This window comes from Crocuta crocuta, unplaced genomic scaffold (genome assembly GCF_008692635.1).
Source record: "Crocuta crocuta isolate KB4526 unplaced genomic scaffold, BGI_CrCroc_1.0 scaffold283, whole genome shotgun sequence".
Lineage (NCBI taxonomy): Eukaryota > Metazoa > Chordata > Mammalia > Carnivora > Hyaenidae > Crocuta > Crocuta crocuta.
Genome location: NW_027529346.1, coordinates 1,267,487 through 1,286,298, shown reverse-complemented (window position 1 = coordinate 1,286,298; position 18,812 = coordinate 1,267,487). Strand labels below are relative to the sequence as shown.

Below are 18,812 nucleotides of genomic sequence, written 5' to 3'. Positions count from 1 at the left end.
CTATAATACTCATCTATTTAAGTATACATTTCAGTTATTTCAGAAAATATATATAGGCATGCAACCGTCATGACAATTTGGTTTCAGAATATTACCACCACCCCAAAGAGTTGCCTTTGTGTTCATTCATAATTATTTACTACTTCCATTTTCAGCCTCTACTTACCTAGACTTAAGTAATTCATATATTTAACAATTCTGTGCTTCTTCATATCTTCCTGTTAATTACATGGTATTACTGCATTTCAACCTGAAGAACTTCCTTAAGGATTTCTTATAATATAAATCTATTAACAAGAAATTCTCACAGTCTTTGTTTTTCTGGGAAGGCCTTTAATTTACTTTCCTATTTGCTGTATTATTTTTCTGGGAATAAAATTTTTAACAGCTTTATTGAGGTATACTTGATATATAAAAAAACTGCATCCATTTTAAGTATACATATTTTTAAAAGTTTATTTATTTTGAGAGAAAAGGAGAGCATGTGCACATATGTAGGAGGGGTTCCGGTGGAGAGAGAGAGAGAGAGAGAGAGTCCCAATCAGGCTTCCCCCTGTTAGTGTAGAGCCTGATGCAGGGCTTGATCTCACTAATCAAAAGATCATGACCTGAGCCAAAATCAAAAGCAGACACCTAACTGATAGAGCCATCCAGGTGCCCCTTAGGTATACAGTTTTATAAGTTTTGACATATATAGATACCTGTGAAACCACCACCACAATCAACGTAATAAATATATCCATCACCTCAAAAAGTTAGGAACACTGTGTTTTCTCTTTCTGAACTTTGAATATGTTCTTCCACTGCCTTCTGTCTGCCAATATTTCTGACATGAAATAGCCTTCAGTCGTACTGATGTTTCCCTATACATGATGAATCATTTTTCTTTTTCGCCATTCAAGATTTTCACTTTTGACTTTCACCGCTGTGACTATAAAAGGTATGGATTTTTGCAGTTATCCTATTTGGTCTTTATTGAGCTTCTTGGAGATATACACTGATGTCTTTTATCAAATTATGGAGTTTTAAATCAGTTTTTAAATCAGTATTTTTCTGTTTCTTCTCTTTCTCCAGTTTTCTGGGACTCCCATTACACATAGTTTTGTACTTGATGTTTTACAAAAATTCTCTGAGGCTTGAGGCTCTGTTTATTTATTCTTTAATCTTAAATTTTTTCATTATATTGGATTATTTATTGCTAGTTAAAGTTATAAGATATCAGAAGATGTAGAGTAGGGCCAAATACAGAAAAATAAGTCAACAGAATACAATAGAGAGTGCACTGGATATTGGATAAGAATTACACTCTTTTTTTAAAAAATAGTTTATTGTCAAGTTGGTTTCCATATAACACCCAGTGCTCATCCCCACAAGTGCCCTCCTCCATACCCATCACCACCCTTCCCTTCTCCCCCACCCCCATCAGTCCTCAGTTTGTTCTCAGCATTCAAGAGTCTCTCATGGTTTGTTTCCCTCCCTCTCTCCCACTATTTTCCCCCTTCTTCTCCCCCATGGTCCTCTGTTAAGTTGGAACCTGAGGGTGTTATGCTGAGAGAAATAAGTCAGGCAGAGAAGGACAGATACCCTATGTTTGCATGTATAGGAGGATTAGGAGGAACTTAAAGAATTACACTCTTGATGGAGAAAGGATGAAGTAGTCAAAGTGGTTTCTCAAAAAATAGTCAACTAGAAAAAAAGAATTTAAGTTACATTCCGTATTAAAATCAACACTAGGTAGGTTAATTTAAAAAAATGTTTATTTATTTGAGAGAGAGAGAGAGAGAGTGTGAGTGGGGCAGGGGGAGAGAGAGAGAGAGAGAGAGACAGTCCCAAGCAGGCTCCACATTGTCAGCACAGACCCTGAAGGGAGCTCTATCCCATTTTGTGAGATCATGTCCTGAGCCAAAATCAAGAGTCAGACACTCAAATGACTGAGCCACTCAGGTGTCCCAGATTAAAATTTTTAAGTAGAAAGGAAAAGCTTCAGAAGTTTTAAAGGCATTCATGTAAGAAAAAAATTGTGATATCAGGGGAGGGAGTTTTTTTAAAACAAGAAGGTAAAAAGAATAAGCCATTATGGAAAAGCTAATAAAGTTGATTTATTTCTTTAAAACATTCTTTGTATCAAAATATGATAGAGAAAATATTTTGAATACATACAAGCAATTAATATTCAAAATATATGAAGATATTCAATAAATCAATGAAAAAAATAAAAATTAATACACAAATAATTATATAAAGTAACTTTCAATTATACTAGTAATCACCAAAGTTCAAATTGTGGTTTATCATTCTATTATTGTGACCAAAAATAAACACGCACAAACAAGCAAACAAAATAAAACAAAAACTTAACCCTATCAAGGCGGCAAAGAGTATACAATATCAGAATCCCTTATCCACTAGTCCTAGAAACACAAATTACATTGTTAACAACTGCTTTGAATAACTATTTGGCAAAATAGCTATTTAATAAAACTGAGTATGCTTAAACCCTCACAGTTCCAGTACCAAGAGCTTAACAATATTATAGTTTCACCTGAGTATAGGAAAACATTACAGTACTATCAGAATGGGAATAAAACATAGTGAAAGTAGAGTGAATGGCGATATTAAGTTTGAACAAATATTCTGATTTGCAAAAAGATGTATTCAACCTTTTCTCTTTTTTTTTTTTTGAGAGAGAGGATGGGGGAGAGGGGCAGATGGAGAGAAAGACAGAGTCTTAAGCAGGCTACATGCTCAGCATGGAGCAGAACACAGGGCTCAATCTTAAAACTGTGAAATCATGACCTAAATTGAAATTAAGAATGAGACTCTTAACTGACTGAGGCACCCAGGCACCCCTCAAAATAATTTTTAGAATGGAGATATATGTTTCTCCAGGTTTATATGTTGAGTGAAATGATCCAGTTGATATGTATGAGATTTAAATGCTGGTAAGTAAGTAGATGTGATGGTGAGTGTCAATAGAAATTCTGTGGAAATACAGTGTTTTAGGAGATCATAGAGTATCCTTATGGGAATAAAATAACCTCTCCTCCTGACTTCCAGTCTCCATCAGTACAACACTTTACACTTTGCAAAAGACGTGCTTCCTCAAGCAATGTTTCTATAATAAGTTGATAATGACAATAACATTGATACACAGTATTCAAGCCTTTATTATTTGGCAAGACCTGTGTCCTGTAAGACATGTCATCACCATTTTGGACACATTGAGAATCCAGTTTTGAGTGGCTAAATGATTTACCCTAGATCATCCAGCTTAGGAACACTAGTACTTAAAGCAGCATCTACTAACTTTAACACTGGACTTAAACCACTGTTATACTGCACATCTAAGAGTGTACACACCATATCTTTAACATGCAACTACTGCTCAAGTATTCTCCATATCTATCTTCTATCTATCTATCTATCTATCATCTGCTTTGTAATGTGAATTTTCCAATCATATCAACTCTTTGAGATAGCAAACCTCAAGATTCACATTTTCTATTAGATTGCACTAGGCTGTTTGACAATAAAGCAAAGAGGACTATGAACTGAGATAGTTTTGTTTCTTTCATGCATCTAGATCCATCCTTATCCAGACTATCTTTAGTCTGTGTTTTAATCTTTGCAGTAATATGAGCTGGAAGCTTTTTTTTTTCCCTTAACATAGTTTAAGTTGGACTTCTTACACTTTCACAAAAAGGGACCAGTGTAAATCAGTTCCCTTTCTTATATTTTCATATAGTTTCTTCAGATATGACATTTAGGCAAATTTTTCTATCTTTTTCTATGATTTTTCTATTTTTTTTATACTGGAAGGTAAGGATTATATCTTTTTCAGTTCTGGAGCATTCCTTGATATCATGTTTCTAGATAGTTAATTTAGAAAAATTATTAACAAACTAAAAATGAATAAAAATGAAAAAAAGTTGTGGCAGGAATTCTGGTGGTTCAATAATTGAGTTCTTCTAAGACTAATACACTATGTTTTAAATTTTCCACTGGCATAAGAGAGACTAAATAGCCCTAAAGTGTTAAAAGTATTAAAATATTTTGACTCTAACATTGTAGTATATGAAAATTAATTGTATTGAGGATTGTACATATGTGGCTTCTCTATTTCTGCATGAAAATTTCTTTTTCTCTAAATATGAGGTAAAGGTTTTCAATTTTTACATTAGCAATCAACATGAGTGACATAGTAATTGCTAGAATCAGTAACCATACACAGAAATAATTTCCCAGTGTTTTAACCTACCAAAATGCATTTCATGTTGCATTTCATGTTATACACAATTTTAAACAACAGGAATACTGATTCCATTTACTAACAAAATTCATATTTATTATGGAAATATTTATTGTTATGCCAAAAATCGGATATGATTTTCTTCACAAATCAAAATTTTTAAAATTGGAAACAAATTTTTATTACCCAAGTGTTGTCACAAAATTGAATATTTCTCTACCTTGTACACAATCATTGTTATTTTGCACAGAAAGGCTGTTTCTTCTCATGTGGTGAGACCAAGTGTTAAAATCCTAATTTTAACAGAAGAGTTAAATGTAGTAAAAATGCCTCAGGGATTTTAGTTGAAAGCAGTACATTGGAACATGGCTTTTGCACTCAGTTATTAGGTATGTATAAATGTCTTTTTATTAAAAAATGCAAAATAAATTATTTGTCAGCATGGAAGATGACAGCAGTAAACCATTATTTATTGTCAGCTGAAACCAGTAAATAATGATTACAGAGATTTTCTTAAACATCAGCCAGCCTTTTCTTTAGTCATTTTCTTCAGTTGACTTCTCTGAGGACATTGGTGATGGGCACTACCTTGAGCTTCCTCTTTTAGTTCATTAATAGTGGTCATGCACTATTCTAGGAATTAGAATACACCACCTGCCATTCCATCTATTCTAGGAGCCTTCTCTTTGAGAATTTCTGTAACTACAATTTCTGCTATAGTGGCCACTCCAGCAGCATCCAATAAAACAGTATTTTCAACCATAGTTGGATCCATGATTCCTTTTTCCATCATATTCACATAATCTCCAAACCTGGTGTCATCATTAACTTCTGAGGAACTTTAAATAATTTTCTCAATTCTCAATGATCTTTCAACACCTGCCTTCTCAGCAATGGTCATTTCAGGGATTTTGAGTGTTATTTTAATAATTTCTATGTTGATTTTTGGTCTTGATTAGCTGGAATTATTGAGTCCAAAGCTGGAATACATATGCTCCAAAGCTGAGCATAAACCCCTCCTAGAACTATGCTTTCTTCAACAGCAGCTCGTAGCATTAAGGACATCTGTAACTTTCTTTCCATTCATGTCAACACCATCTGTCCCACCAAATTTCAGCATAGCTACTCCATCTGAGAATTTTGCCAGATGATCATTTACTTTTTCCTTTTCTTATTTACTAGTTGTGATATCTAACTACTTGATGACATTGAATACAACTTTCAATTTGAGTCTTCCCACCTTTTCCTTTCAAGAGCATAGCATCATCTTTGGTCACAATGACTTCTCCAACTTTTCCTCAGTCCTGAGTCTGAATATCTTTAAGATTTAGTCCATCCTTCTCCCAACATAGTACTACCAGTAGCAATAGCCATGTCTTTAATCTTGTTCTACTGTCACCAAAACCAAGAGCTTTGACCATTACAACCTGAAGACCAACTTTTAGCCTATGCAAACTGATGTACTTAGACCTTCTCTATCAATATCTTCAACGATTATGACCAACAGCTTCTGTTGAGCATTCACAATTTTAGAAGCAGATACAATTTACTGGAAGCTGGAAATTTTCTTTTCACTCAACAGAACATAGGCATCTTGGAATTCACATTTTTGATCTTTTGATGTATTAACAAAGTATGGAGAAATGCAACCTCATGCCTTCAATAACCTCCACTTCATCATTTAGTACTTTTCCATCCTTTAATCTGGTAACACCCTTTGTTCTCGCCTTCTTCATGCATCAGAAATCATGTTACCAATTTCTTTGTCTCCATTTGCAGGAATCATTGGAACTCGAGCAATTTCTTCAGGGTTGGTCACAAGTTGAGACTGCTTCTTAAGTTTGGCAATTACAACATCAAGAGATAACATCACACCTCTCTTTGTTTACGCTGGGCTGGCATCTTTGCTAACCTTCCCAAAGCCTTCCTTGGCAACCGACTGTGACAGCACAGCAGCAGCAGTGGTGGTGCCATCCCCAGCCTCCTCATTTATGTTACTGGCAACATCTCAAACAAGTTTAGCAGCAAAATTTTTTATATTTAGGCTTTAAGTTAATGGATTTTCTGATGGTCACACCATCTTTTGTTGCTTTGGGAGTTCCCTAGCTCTGTTCAATAATAGCTGTTTTTACCTTTGGCCCATAGTAAGGGCTGTAGCATGGGATAAAAGGTATAACTCTGAAGCATTATGAGTAGGGAATCTGCACCAAAGTTTACATCCTTAGAATAAGCCGGAGTGAGATAAGGAGCTATCCTGTTTTCTGAGAACTGAATTGAAACTGAATTAATTTTAAAAATAGGGCAAAGAGTCTTCTGTGCACTCAAAGCTTGAGATATAAACTCACCCAAATAATATTCATTAAATTCACTAATCAGGAGATACTCTGACCTTAATTCAGACTACCTCTTTTTAGTGTATGAACAGTGTCCTTGTTCAAAAACCTTAAGAAGCCCTCTGTATTTTATTTCAAACAAGATATATTATTAATAATTAATTTTGCTTTAATAAGCTTTCCCCATGGCACAAAAGTATGCAATGTTTTCAAACACAAATTTTACAATGGCTTTATCTACCTTGTGTTATAGTAAAAGCTAGTCTCCTAATTAATTATTGGGCAAATGTTTTATATTTTTCTAATATCAATCTAACCAATGACATTAAAACTTGTTTCCTAAAGTCCGAAGTGTCAATGTTTAATAAGTATGTTAATAAATGTATGTATATGTATGCATATGTATAAATTATATACATATATATTAAACATCAAAGAACTTTTTCCATAATTTAAATTTTCTTTCTTTTTCCCAAATTAAATGTAAAGCATAAGAGAAAGGTAAGAGTTGTGTTTTGCTGCTGCTGTTTTGTTTTTTTCACTGCTGTCTCCCAGTGCTTGGAGCCATAGCTTTTACATAAAAGTTTGGTCAGAATATATGTTACAATGTATGAATAAAATGTTACCCACTAAAGATCATCCTATCCCTGCCTATGTAAGTGAGCAAACAAACAAAAAAATACTTGCCTGAGAACTGCTCATTGCTTATTTATACCCTTTTACTCTATGAAGTTGGTTTTTGCTGTGGAATGTCAGTAGGGAGTTAAAATCCGTGCTTATCTCTTCATTCAGCTGTGGGCTAGAAGAACCCTCAGCGTTTGCAGCAATTAGCCAACAACAGGGGCAATTCATGCAGAAGCTAAATGAGACCCCTGGGGAGCTGGCAGAAATCTCAGATGCGGAGAGTGAGGTAGGTCCATAGACGAGGAGGCTCTGGAGATGAACTACATCCAGGTGAAGTCACAGTAGAAAGAAGCTATAAGGCTGTTAAAGTCCCCACGCTTCTTGCTTCTTAGGGAATCTGTTGATTCAGGTCTATTCATCTTCAGGGAAAAAAAAGGATTTGGCTTCCAATTTCCTCCTGAGTCAGAACTTTGATGAGGAGTGATGCTGGGAAGCCAGAGTGCCCACTGATCCACCCCATCTCCAACTCCACAAAAACATTGGTGTGTGTGTGTGTGTATGTTTATTTAAGAAGTGAAAGAAAATAAACTTTAAAACAAACACACCAACTTCTCACCTTCCTAAAGTGGCCCCCATTCCCATCTTGGCCTGAGAAGGCCCAGGCCGGACAGCTGTCCCCCATCTCTTGCCCGAGCCCAGCCACCTCAAGGACCTGGCACAACCAACGGTGACAGAAGGCCTCCTCTTGTCTTCTGTCCCTCCTCCCTGCAGCCAGACGGAGAAATGGATGTTTGCTTCCAAAGAGCTGCTGGCACTTCCCTGACCCTCTTTCAGGGTGAAAGAAAGCTGGGGAGCCCTAGGCTTTGATCTTCCAAAATAGTGGCCCAAGTCTTTCCTTCTGGGGTGAGCATTTGGAGGCCAAAAGTCTCCTCCACAGTCAAGCCTTGGCCTCAAGCTTGCATTCCATGCTGGGGAGAAGGAAGTCTGGTTTGTCCTGCCTGAGTAAGGTGTAATTTCAGAGCCACTCTGGAGGTTGAGGCCACCTTCTACCCTAGACTAGAACTCTCTCTAAGGTTTTGAAGCAACTAAAGCTTCACAAGCCAAAGGAAAAAAAAAAAGTGAAGGATCCAGCTTCTCTTCCCCCGCCCCCCCCGTAGGGTGCTGATGGGCTGAGCCAAAAAGAGAGACTAATGTCCTGCAGCTGCTCTTCAAGGAAAAGGCTCCCATAACAGGCAATGGTGGTCACTTGCGACCAATTTTGGGCACTTCACAGCTGCTAGGGAAAAGAGATGGCTCCGCAGATATTCAGTTAGAGGACGCTAGTATTGCTACATCTTTCGACCTTGTCAGGTGTCAAATTGTGGCCCCCGGGTTGCACCTGGAAGCCCCTGTCCTCTCCCGGCCCCCATTGGCCTCCGAGAGGGCTGCAGCTTTGCACTCCAGGCATGCGCCGTTCACCTCCTGGTTTGGCCTCAGGTGCGGCCTTTCGCGCAGTGTTTCGGGCACGGTCCTTGCTGGGCCTCTGGGACGAGGAGCTGTTGCACTGTGAGTCTGATTGTGGGGTAACGTGTGGAGGGGTTGGGGGGGGTCGCGGGGTAGGCGTCAGCAGGATTGGTGTTGCGGGATAGGGCGCGTGAGCCAGACTCCTTACAAATGAGCCTGGAAGGGAAGGACTCCGGAGCTAGGGGGCACCTCGGTGATTCCTCATCCCGGGATTCTTCTCCGGATCCTGTAGAACTCCCGGTTTTCCAGAGCTTCCTCTGGGAAGAGTGTTCAGGCTGTAGAGACTGGGGCCTGATTCTGCCGTTTTATGAGCTGTCCGCGGGGCTCAGCTTTCTGCGGGGACCCATGGCGCTGGCCTCGCCTGCCGCTCACACCTTACACCGCACACCCTGCGGGCTCCAACTGTGCCCTGTTTGCCTGCCTGGAAACCTGGAAACTCCATCCACTGGCACCAGGCCCGGCCTCTGGCCCAGAGGATTAATTCAAACTACAGAAAATGGCATTCATTACTTAAAGAAAAAAAAAGAAAAAAAAGAAAACCTCACCTCTGGAAACAAATGAGTTAGAATTAAAAAGCCTTTTAGATGTTCATAGTTCACAGGTTCATTCTGACTCTCAATTAAAAGGCAGATGGAGCTTGAAGGAAGAAAACAGGAAGGTCAGTCAAGAAGGAAAGCAAAGTAGAGGGACTGCTGGGGGGAGAAAAAAGGTTTCTTCCGCTTTGATCTATAACCTGTGGTCCGGATCCAGTTTTATGGTATGACATGAGGTAGGGACGAATTATTGCAATTTTCATCATCAAGTCATAGATGTGCTGTGGCAAACGCGAAGCTTGGTTATGCAGCCGTCGCCATGTTTTCCAAACAAATCTACAAATTTAGAAATACTGAACGCTTCTCTCATTGCATTGACTAATTAAGCAGCAACTCCCAGAGACATACGTTCAAACATTTGAAGAGAAATTGCTCTTGTAGCTTACTGTATGTCATCACGTCTTAGGAACCTCTGGAAACAAGGATGGAAGCCACAGGACAGTGCGAGGATGTAATAACTCAGGAGCACACATGCAGCAAATCATTTTCACTAAATCAAAGAGACCGATTTTTATTACTTTACAAGGTGGGCGTGAGGTGGGCAGAGGGAGTAGATAACACATTAAAACCTATAGCACATAGCTATTATGTGGAATGGGTCTCGAGTCCTTTCATTTTCCTGTTAAATGAAATAGTGACCACAGGGTGCTGAGGTACGCTGGGCTGTCTAGGCCACAGGTATTTACATCACACGTGTCTCCTGATATAATAAAATTACCTTAGCATTTTATCTCCCACCATTCCTTTAACATCTTTTTGGTGTGAATTACTTCTTGTTGCCCACGTGAAAAGTCAAGCAAGTATGTGACTTTGATGGTTATAAAAATGTGGCATTCATATCCCTTACTAGCAAACAGCTTTGTGTTCTGATGGTCACCACTTGTAGCCCTTTTGAATCCACCACTGATTTCCATAGGCTGCTCATAGCCAGTGCTGCACCCAACAGATATCCTATTCTTATGCAAGATATAAGGCTCCCCTAATAGGCAACTTTGACTCTAAGATCTTTCATCTCTCTGGAAAAAACTTAGAGATGTTCTGCAGGCTGAGAGACTTTTCACCCGGGCTGCTTCAGGGAGACAGGCATAACAGCTTGCTTTCAAGTCTGAAGGCTCTCCCAGCCCTCTCTGGCTCCAGCTCTTTTTCTTCATAGAAATTTGCCCAAATATATATGTATAATCTTAGTGTCTTCTTCCTTGAGTCCCCAAATAGTGTCTTTCCTAAAAATTACAAACATCATCTCAGTTAAGAAATTGGAATTTTGAGGGGTGCCTGGTTGACTCATTCGGTTGAGGTTATGATTTTGGCTCAGGTCATGATCTCCTGGTTTGTGAGTTAGAGGCCCATGTTGGGCTCACTGCTATCAGTGCAAAGCCCTTTTCAGATCCATTGTCTCCCTCTCTCTCCCTGGCCCTCCCCTTTTTGAGCTCTCTCTCTAAAAAATGAATAAAACATTAAAAAAGATTTTTTTTTTTTTAGAAATTGGAATTTTGAGTACAAATTATTAGTCCAGACTCTGAACTCATTTTAGTGGCAAACCTCTCAACTAGCTCAAGCCTGCTGTCAGTGGAGCCTTACTTGGAATGTTGTCTCTTTGTCCCCACTGTGCTTCTCCTCTTCCTCTTCCTCCTTCTCCTGTTCTCGAATCTTATTAGCCAATTACTGTTTAGGGGATGTAGAAAAGAAATGTAAGAAAATAGAAAAAGAGCAGGAAAAGATTTTCTGCTGGAAGCTAGTTCTCACTCCCTGGGACTGACAGATACTTAAAGCTGACTGGGTTGAGGAGTCTTTCCTCCAGACATTCCTCATAGGCTCCTTTATCTACAATTTCTAAGGCCTAGGCAGATGCAGTTTATCCCTGTCTTTAGAAATATGCCTTTACCCCAGTTTCTTTTTGCTGGAATTTCTCCATCCTTTGATAGACACCCATTGTGATAACGTGATTTATACTAAGAAATATATATTTGGTCTTTGTCCCCATTTCTGGCATAGTTTTCCTAAAAACATTCAAATTCCCTAAGGGATAAGAGCAATAAAGATGTCTCAATATTTATAATTTTCAACTACGTCTGAGTTTATGTGAATTAGAATTTGGAAAGCACCTTAAAATACCCTACACGGGGGCTGGTTGCCAGGGGAACCAACCCTGTGATTAAAAGGTTGGAACTTTGAGTCAGAACAAAGAAGGTAGAGGGGCTAGAGTTTGATTCAATTGCCAGTGGTCAGTGATTAATTAATCATGTCCATGTAACAAAGCCCCCATAAAAACCCCAAAATGATGAGGTTCAGATTGCTGGGCTGGTGAACACATGGAAATGTAGGGGAAATGGTGCTCCTGGGAAGCCGAGAGGCTCTACGCCCCGTATCCCATACTTTGTCCTATGCATCTCTTCCATCAGGCTGTTCCGGAGTTATATTCTTTTATAATGAATTGGTAATCTAGTAAGTAAAATGTTTACCTCAGTTCTGTGAGTTACTCTGCAAATTAATCAAACCTGAGGATGGGGTGGTGGGAACTTCTGATCTGTATACTAACTGTTTCTTGTGTGGCGGAATCTGGTGTAGCGGGAATACTGACCTGAGCCTTGTCCTGATGCAAAAGCCAGACTTGCACTCCTATTCTAATGCAGCCATCTCTCTTAGGCTGTCACAGCCCACGTTAGCTTTTGCCAGCCTGAGTCAAGGACAGGGTCTCTCTGTCTTCCTCTGCAGAGTTACAGGGGTCATTTGAACCATTCCTGAGTTGGAGGTAAAGAGGAGGCCTACTGTACTCTGTAGTGTGCAGAGATTGGAAGTTATTCTCAATAAACATTTCTCCCCAGTCACAGCCCATTTTCTATGTGCATCAAACATAGGGGTCTAATAATTGTGGAAATAGTTCCTTTGAAAATTTCCAAGAAGTGATTTTTCCCCCAAATCTTCANTTGGACTCTTAACCGACTGGGCCACCCAGGCGCCCCCCACCCCCATCTTCAAATTTAACATGTATCATGTTCATAGTTCTTTATATACACTTATAATAAATACATAATTACATTACTTGCAAATGACTAAAACTCACCTGGAGATAGAGGATAGGCAGCAGATCAGAGGCATGGCATTTGGAGTTTCTTCTTTCATGTTCACTGAAAATTGCTAAAATTACTTAACGATATTTTGATGAGTAACCAGGCTTTAGAGATATATGCATGGTGACAGATAATACCTGAGTCAAATAGAGTTTTTTAGTAATTATATTATTATATTCTCATTGTGATGAATATTTTACCCATGCTAGTTAATCATAATTAAAATTACATTTAATAATTTGGGAGTTTCACAAGCAGAGTATTTTGGGGTTATTTGTATCCCAGTAGGTATTTGTATATTAATTATGAAAAAGACAAAATGAGAGGAAAATAAAATTAAGTTGATTTAAAGGAAAGGATAATTAAGTAAGATGGTGAGAATGGTTGGAGATTGTTAATAATAACAAGGGAACTCCTGTATCTCAAGGATAATACTTTTGCTTTTGAATAAAACTGCTAAGTATATTTTTAAGATTTTTAATTCTCTCTTTTCACATGATGCTATAATTTAACCCTCATAAATCTTATGATATATGGATATTTATTAGCCTAAGAATTCCAGAGTACAAAACCTTTATCACTTGTCTAATGAATTGTTTTATATCAAATAATTGAAATGTGTTATGCAATATTGCTCAGGTTACATTTATATGTAAAAGTTGTGTTCTGAACATGGTGGGACCTTCAAATTATTGCTCGAAAATCCTAGGTACTTTCAGGTTACATTTTCTAAAAGCACTGTGCAGCATGAATATCCACGCCACAGTGAACTAGCACAAGACTGTTCTTTGAAAATTGGCTTCATTTTCTTACTTACTGTACTTGAGAGGCTGGACAAATATTTTTCCAGGATGTAGCTCCATCATGCTACTTAACCTGGTCTTTGCCTCTATGGATGTTAAACTCAGTTTTTCGTAGTCCTCATAATCCAACTGGCACAAGTTATTGACTTGATTTAGTAACACTTACTCTTAGTCTATAAGGCTTCTCTCCAAAACATTCATCTTTTACACTAGTTAATTGCACAGATTCTTCCTGAATATTTTTTATGTTCTTACTCTGGGTAAACAAGGGTCAATGTAATAACTCTTTTTTAAAGGAGTTTTTGCTTCATCAATAAAAGAAGTTATCTGATACATCACTAATTATAATAAAGTGTGATAAATATTCTACTGGAGAGGACACCAACCCTTAGAGGAATACATGAGAGGAGTGAGGATTCTCTCCTATTGTTATGTATGAACAACATATATGCCAAGTATATATGGTAATAGTACTTGCCAGTCTGAGGACAGTTTCCTTTCAGATTACCTGTGTATAACAAATTTTGTTTCATAGATACATATGTCTATTTGTGAGTTTATTTAGGGATTTTTGTCTTTAAGAAAGCTCAAAAATTATTTGATCTATAGTATACCTTCAGTAGAACGAAAATAATGTGATATGGTTCAATAGTACCCATTACTTTAAAGTAAAATTGAATAATTGATTAAAATAAATATGAAAATGTTTATCTTAAATGCCAGCAAGTTAAATATAAAAAGGCTTAAAGTGAGAAGGGTGGTTGGGGAAGGTAATTAAAAAAACAAACACAGGGGCACCTGGCTGGCTCAGTCAGTGGAACCTGTGATTCTTGACCTCAGGGTTGTGAATTTGAGCCCCTTATTGAATGTAGAGATTACTNTTTTGACTTTAGGAAAGTATCCTTTTTTAATTTTATTTTTTTAAGTTTATTTGTTTTGAGAGAGAGAGAGAGAGAATGAGCAAGCAAGCATATGTTAAAAGAGCTGAGAGAGAGAATCCCAAGCAGGCTCTTCACTGTTGGCCGAGAGCCCCATGTGGGGCTTGAACCCATGAAATGCGAGAGCATGACCTAAGCTGAAATCTAGAGTCAGTAGCTTAACCAACTGAGCCACCCAGGTGCCCCAAGAGAAGTATTTTATTTTCCAGTCTTTTTGGTTCTTGTTCTGTGAAATGGAGATGATAATAGGTTGAACCACATGAAATTGTTATGTTTGGTTATTTTCTATAGCTTTATTGAAGTATAATTGATTTATAATTACATACATTTAAAGTGCACAACCTAATGATTTTCCTAAGAACATATATATGTAAGAAACGATTGCCATAATCAAGATATACACTAAATAGTTACTTTTGAAGTGATTTTGAAGAGATTTCTTGTGCCCCTTTAAAATCCATCTCTTCATACCTCTCATCTCAAGGAAAGCACTGATTTGCTCTGTCTTTATGGTTTAGTTTGCCGTTTCAAGATTTTTTTTCTTTAATGAATCATTGAAGTATGCACCCTTTTAGTCTGACCTTCATTCAGCATAATTGTTTTGAGAGTCATTCATGTTTTTGAGTGTATCAAAAATAATTGCTGACTAGTATCTTACTGTATAGATCTTCCATAATTTATTGATTCATTAAACTGTTGGACATTTGGATTGTCTTCTGTTTTAGGTGATTACATATAGTTGTTATAAACCTTTGGATACAGAAAATAAAAGAGAAAAATTAATAGCTGTTTCTTTGAACTGACCAATAAAATTAGGAAAGAGAGAAGACACAAATCTCCAGTATCAGGAATGACAGAGGTGATGTTACTCCAGATCCTACATACATAATAAGAATAATAAGAGAATTATTAACACCTATCTACTAAGAAATCTGATTAATTAAATACAGTGGAAAAATTCCTTGAAAGACAAAATCAACAAAGCTCACTCAACCAAAAAATAGATATATGAGTAGCCATTATCTATTAAAGAAATTGCTTTCACAACAACAAAAGCAAAACTTGCCATAAAAAGAACTTTACCCCTAGATGGTTTCATGGATGATTATACCAAGTATTTGATAAATAATAATACTACATGAGTACTTCTAAAAGACTGAGAAGGAAAGAATACTGCACAGTGTATTTTATGAGACTAGTATTACTCTGAAACCCTAATTAAATGAAGACATTACAAGGAAGAAATCTGTGTAAGAACAAACTATCCTATGGACCTAGACAAAAGTTTTTAACAAAAAACATATCATATCCAGTAATATATTAAAAGATTGATGACAATTGGGGATTATCCTGGTAATACAGTAATTACCTCAATGTTAAAACTCAATCAGTGTAATTCACTGTAGCCAAAGAGTAAAGAAGAAAAACATTTTCATTGCCTTTGCAGAATGATAAAAGGCATTTGGCAAAACTTACGCTTCTTTCAGGGTAAAAAACTCTCAACCTGATAAAAGATATCTATGTAAAACTCACAGGCAACATCATAATGGTAAAGGCCTGCATGTCTTACTTGACATTGAGAATGAGGCATGGATATCTATTCTAACCATTTCTTTTCAACATTTTACTGAAGGTCTTAGACCATGTGATGTTTCTTTTAAAAAAAGAAATACATATTGGAAAGGAAGGATTAAAAAATTTTATTTGCAGTCAGCCTGATTTTCTAAATACTAAATCTATAAAAAGGGCACCATTTGACAGTTTTAGACTCCTAAAGAGCAATTCTCTTGTTTTATCTTAATAATAGAATATATTTCAAAGGTTATGGTGATTAATTGACATGTTTGAATATGTTAATATACGTATGGCATTTATCATTGTGTCTATTTCAGAGGAAGTTATCTACAGCTGTTAGCTAATGCTTTTTATAATGCACAACATTGTCTTATTATCAGCAAAACTTGGAAAGAGCAATACAATGCAATTTAAAATAAAAAATAAAAATAATGAATAGGGACATCAGTATCAGAAAAGGAATATTGTAGCAAGTTGAGTATTATCTTAAAAAAAATGACTCTGAGAGGAGTAAAAACTTTGGCTGTGAGTTGCCCAGGAGTTGATGCTAAAAAGGAAACACCCACTGTTATCACATGTTTATCAGTATCCATACCATTTAAAAACATTTTTAAAAACAAAGATGTTAATGAGAAGCACAAACATTTGTTACTGTGACCAAATAGAATATTTTAGGGCTCTCTTATTAAGTACACAATGCAACTTAATAACCACAACTCAAGCAGTTTTTAAATAATAAAATGACAAAATTTTAAGTATATTATATGAGGTTAATGAGGTTTTTCCATTTTACAAAGTGAATCTCAGAAGCTATTTCTACATTGAGTAATAATGTGTATTGAGCAATAATGAGAGGTAAACACATCAATAATTGTAATTCAGATAGTGCTATGTACCAGGCACTGCTATAATACCTTGCATATATTCATTTAATATTTATGATCATATCATGAGGTAGTTATTGCTTATATTTTAAAGATAAGCTGATGCACAGAGAGGTTGAGTAGTTTGGCTAAGGTGACACAATTTACAAATAACAGAGAGAATTCAAAGGAGGGTTGTTTAGTTCCAAAGGCCAGAATCTATCTTTATGGCCTTACCTTTTCTTCATTTTCATTATTTAGTAAGTACCATATAATGCAATAGTGTTTTCATTGTTGATGAAACTGCATATGTCTAATATTCTCAGGTAGATTTGCATGTTCTGATCATTCAGAATGGAAAAACCTACTTCTCTGAATTTTCTACCTTAAGTTGATGTAACTAAAATTGATGAATATGATGACTTGAGGGAGAGATACTATAATGTTTTAAAAACATTTTTAATGTTTTTTAATTTATTTTTGAGAGAGAGAGAGAGCATGTGAGAGCATGAGTGAGGTGGGGAGTGCAGAGAGAGAGGGAGACACAGAATCTGAAGCAGGCTCCAGGCTCTGAGCTGTCAGCAGAGCCTGATGAGGGGCTCATACTCATGGACCTAGCAATCATGACCTGAGCCAAAGTCTTCCACTTAACCAAATGAACCAACAATGTTAAGCACACATGATCTTGAGCTAGGCTTTCTAAATTTATGTTCCTATTCAACTACTTACTAACTCAGTAGCATTATATGAAGTACACAACCTGTCAAAACTTTATTTTCTTCATTTGTAATTTTGAAATAATAATATAACTATCCCATAAGATGTACATGAATCAAAACACAAGATAATTAGGTACATGTTAGTTGAGGTAGGTAGAGGGATAAAGTAGCTGCTTAACCTTGCTGGAGATAAATAAATAGAAAAAAAGTATAAAAATAATTTCTGTCTCTCCTTATATTATTTTCTTGGAATTAAGTAGCTTTTTTTTTTTGCATTCTGTTTAGGGTAAGAAGTATTTTAAAATACTAATATTTTGTTTTTAGATTTTCTCCTTTAGTAAATGATTCCTAAAGTACATGCAATAGGGCATTTTTATGTAAGATTATCCATTTTATCAGTGCATTGTAATTCCTATACATTGGAAATCCTTGAAAAACAGCAGTTACTCATGAAGAGCACTTAACATGCTTTATTTTACCTGTTGTAGAGCAGTCACCTTAACTAGAATGATTGTTACAAACAAATGCCATGAGATATAGCATATAGAACTATACATGTGAAGAATTTAGAACTGTGTCTGGAACATAACTGTGTTATGCAGGGAATAATTTGTGGTGGTAGTAGAGTAGCAATAATGACAGTTACTCAGTTAGACTGCAGGCAGCATTCAAGACCAGAACAATGTGATTAACCCGAGTCCACAGGATCTAGTACCTCCTTAAAAAGGTTGGTTAAATGAGTGGATAAAATAGCTAATGAGTGGACAAAAAATATTTAAATCCATAAAAAATGGTAGACTACCATTCTTCATGTCTCCTGTGGAATATGCCAAGTTGAAGAAAAATAGAAATATGATCAGGTTCAATTTTTACCTAATCTTGAAGAACATGATCATTTTTGTGTCAAAAAACCAGAGCAATACAGATAATGGCATCCATGTCCATATATTCTGAGAGGTTAGGGAAAATACAAAATAATATTGTCTTGTTAATAGGCTCAGGACTGGGAAAAGCTATGAAAGTTTCCAAAGTTACAACAGAAATCATTTCTGATTCATCCTGTTTGTGATATAGGGACTCAAAAAAGGAAAAGAACATTTTTTAAAGTAACGATTAATATCCTGGTTATTAATTTTATTTTAGAAATGGTCCTTAATATTTTTTCTATGATGCTGATGTCACATGACTATTACTTAACTAAAAGTATCATTGATATGTGACTAATTAAGAATAGATGTAGTGGCTCTGTTTGTATTTTTCAGAAACTATATGCTACAGAATATACTATGCTTTTTCCCTTTGTGGTTTTCCATATATTTGTCAGGGAATAAAAAATATTTTAGGAATGTGCTTTTCAAGTGATGTGTGTAGTAAAACATTCTAATAAATTAGAAAAAGCAGATTGAAATAGTTCTTCTGAGATACCATTGAGGATTACTCTGATTAAAAAAGTACTTTATCTACCATTGTGTTTATATTACCAATGACACAGTAACCAAACATTTGATGAAATGTATCCTGAAACCTCTTCAATGGTTTCTTTT

The 18,812-nt window shown here is 36.4% G+C and overlaps 1 pseudogene; it reads right to left on the bottom strand.

The window, feature by feature from the left end:
• Positions 1–4,889: 4,889 nt before the first annotated feature.
• LOC144226893 (60 kDa heat shock protein, mitochondrial pseudogene) lies at positions 4,890–7,284 on the bottom strand (annotated as a pseudogene).
• Between the last annotated feature and the right edge of the window lie 11,528 nt (positions 7,285–18,812).